The 3,592-nt window shown below is 42.3% G+C and overlaps 1 long non-coding RNA gene across 1 annotated transcript; it reads right to left on the minus strand.

Annotated features, from left to right (window-relative positions):
* Nucleotides 1-2,130: 2,130 nt before the first annotated feature.
* LOC124682651 lies at nucleotides 2,131-2,806 on the minus strand. The gene is made up of 3 exons (XR_006996360.1): nucleotides 2,667-2,806; nucleotides 2,289-2,406; nucleotides 2,131-2,194 (listed from the first exon to the last, which is right to left on the minus strand). It is a non-coding gene; the product is annotated as an uncharacterized LOC124682651 (long non-coding RNA).
* Nucleotides 2,807-3,592: the final 786 nt, after the last annotated feature.

Here is a 3,592-nt window from a genome sequence, read left to right on the forward strand (position 1 = left end):
GAGCCACGAGGAGTGATTTTGATAGCAAATCTACCAAAAAAACAAGTGCACGAGAGCAGGTTTGTAACACCTGACTTATGAACCTAACATAAACAACATAAGTAGGTATCAATAATTTACCACCAAGGCGTGGACTAAGATTGCTTTTGGAAATTCTGCAACTTGCCGTCATATTTACAGGTACCTATGCAAACATACGAAGTTACTAACTGAAGAAACTGATATAAATAAAAATAAGAGCTTGTCAATGGCCATCTAGGTAATAACAATGGAAGCCCTCACCAAAGAAAAATAAGCCAAACGAACCTGACAGTTGTTATGGTAATATCGCAGAAGTGCTTAGACTAAGATCCTGAAAACTGACTTAGTCATCACAATAATGGATACATCACTGAGAATAGTTTAACCATATAACTGCAACATTTGAGAAACACACAAACCAATGCACAGATCCAGTACTTTAAATAGCAATTAACAAGTTGGAAACATCTGCTGCTTGCTTAGAAAATATGCCCTTCATTAAATAAACAATAACTATCCAGCTAATAACAATGGAAGATGCAATTGCCAAAAAGGTTACCTTGATAGCAAATGTTGGACATCTGCTGTTTCCTTAGAAAACATGCCCTTGTTGCCTCCCTTTTTAGTAGTGATACTAAATCTATAAAGCCAGAGAGATGGTATTCTCGATTCAGAGGAAAGAATGAGACAGGGATAATAGTGTCTCCCATGCAGATCATTGGTCAACCGGTATGAAGCCCTAGTAGATACGCTTCTTTTGCTGCAACTGGATGCAAGGTAGGTAATGGGAGACAGTCCACATAACACATTGTGAGAACAATGCGACAATTTCAGGTGAGCACACACAATTGTTCTTCGCACTACCTCCATAATTACTAATAAATTATCAGCACAAGACAATTTATAAAGTTGCTGAGCTCATAAGTATGTTAAATGAGGAACCTTGATAGTTTATTTAGATCTGCAATTAAAAATGAAGCAACCCCTAATGTACATCATCAGGACATATCAGTCATATTGAGCAAAATATATCAGCAGAGCATATTTTCTGAGCCATGGTTCAATCAGACTTTTTTGCGGACCTGCAACATACCATCAAGTTTTAGGATTTAAGCAAGGTATCTAATCAAATATATTTTTCTTTCACGTTCAGAAACATCAAGCACTAATTTGTGATACTCCCAACATGATATATTTAGTCATAGGTTGAAGGAAAATTTCTAAAGAAAATCAGCAACAAGGCCAGCATGTGCTCCACATTAGCTTGCAAGAACAACATACAGTCTATTTATGATGCATACTGCTATAGTCAACCACATTCTGAATACACTTCAGAAACCCTAAAATAAAACAAGGAAAAACAATAAGATATTTGACAGAGAATTAAATTTACGCTTATGCTACACATTCTACGATATGTGCCAAAATTCTATGAACACATGTTTATGTAATTTGCCCGATAGCTTGCTGCTAGTGACGTGCCGCCATGACGCTGGCTTAAAAATTTGAAAGATAAAGCTATGATGATTTCATGAAACATGAATAATGTATGCTGGTACCATTTCTCATGTCTGAGCACCTAGACATATTTGGTTCTTGAAGAGTGCCACTTTCATACAGTAATAAATGGTGGATTCATACATTACTATTTATAAGTACATCTAAATCCATTAAAAACAAAAAAGCTCCATTTGTTTCGCTACTCTTTTAACCCCTAAATCATCTACTAAATCTGTTAGAGAAAAATAATCATGGGTTGCAAGAGGTAGAGATGATGATCTGTGACCATACCAAGCTTGTGCAAGCTCTCCACCCTCCTGATGATGGAGGCAAACCTGTCGAAATCTTCCGTTGTCATGTCATCTTTCACATCTGCGTCATGCACATACACGCAAAATAAATCAAAATCATACGCACCCAACCCTGAAATGGAACAATCCTAAAAAACACCAACAGATGTGCATACCACTAATGAGGCTTTCCATGATGAGGTACCCTGACCGGAGCACCGCACACTTTGCCAAACACAGCAGCCGCTCATCGCTGGCGGCCTTGCCGAGCCTTTGCACCACATTCGTGTATGAGCCAATGTAAAAGCAGAAACAAAATACCAACTGTCCTAAAGCGATATGTGCAGTCAGAAGCAAAGCACATCCACCATTGGATATCTGATCTACAAACAATTACACATGAAAAACATAATTATAAGTACACAAAAAGTGCCAAGTTCAGAATCACACCCTTTGATCTAAAAGAAAACTACTTACTTGATTCTTTAAATAAATCAGTTAGCATGCAGGGTGTCGCTCAATTCGGGCCAGCCAACACGCAGATCAGCCAAAAGATGGTGTCCCCGCTTCTGTACATTCGTGCCACTAAATCCATCTGCAATATATAGCAGGAACAAATTGTAACGCTGTGATAGCTAGATCACAATCCAATGAAGGCAGGAAGCTACTCAAAAAAGTTTGTGCGTGTGTGCTCATAGGGGTAGGGGTGTGCGTGTGTGCGTTCATAGGGGTGAGTGTATGCGCGTGTATGTGAGCGTCTGCGTTTGTACTGTGTTTCTCAAAAAAAAAAAAGTTGGCGAGAGATAACAAGGACGAGGGGAGGAAAAAGAAACAGACCCATGGTCATGTTCCTACCGCTGCACTTGTTTCCGTGATTTTCTTCTTCCTCCCCGTGAGAGACCCACATCTGGAAGCAAAGGTAGTCCGGACTTGCTGATGCTGTTGACCCGAGTTGTCATGGCCGATCTATGTGTCTTCTCCTATGGGGCTGTAGGCCGTCATCTGCTGCCAAAAAAAACGAGAATCAAATCAGGGAAGACAGGAAAAGTCACACTGGAAAAAGGGGAGTGGAGGGCCAAGGCAATCGCCTCCCAGATCCGCTTCCGCAATCTCGCGCTACCTCCCGCTCCAGACCAAGCGGGCGACCACCACGTCCTCCCGCCATCGCCTCGAGAAGGGCCAAGCAGAGCGCCGCCGCCCCTAGGACTTAATGGTGGCGAGCATAGCTCCGCCGAGAAGAGACAAGGGAGGCCGGTGGAGCAGCACCGGCGGCAAGCTTGCGTGTGAGAAGGCGGCGGCGTGGAGGTCTAAGGGGCAGCGAGGGGAGGGGAAGCGCGAGGGGAGGCGGCGGCAGCAGGCGAGTAATTCTGGATAGGGTTTTCGCTTGGTCGCTATCTCTTTTAACTCCAATCAGATGATGACACGTGAACCGGATGAAGGAAGGAAGCGTCCAGCCCTTCGGCGCCACGTGGATAGCCCCAGAGGTTCGCTAGGGTACTCGCACTTCATGTTTCTCAATTTAAGAAACTAGTAAACGTAATTTCTCTGTGAGTCTTCTGATCTGATTATCTGGGTGAGTTTTTTTTTTAGGGAAACGTGAGCTTTATTGATAATAAAACATAGTAGTTTTTACAATCATTAGCAATCAATGCCAACAAGCAAATCGGGACTGACTCGCTAAAACCCAACTAGACTCACGTTTCCCTAGTTGTGCCAGACCATGGGCCACTTGATTACTACTTCTATCAATATTCTTCAGCCCCAGCATAGGATTTAGTACG

The sequence above is a fragment of the Lolium rigidum genome, chromosome 1 (genome assembly GCF_022539505.1).
Source record: "Lolium rigidum isolate FL_2022 chromosome 1, APGP_CSIRO_Lrig_0.1, whole genome shotgun sequence".
In the NCBI taxonomy this organism is placed as follows: Eukaryota; Viridiplantae; Streptophyta; class Magnoliopsida; order Poales; family Poaceae; genus Lolium; species Lolium rigidum.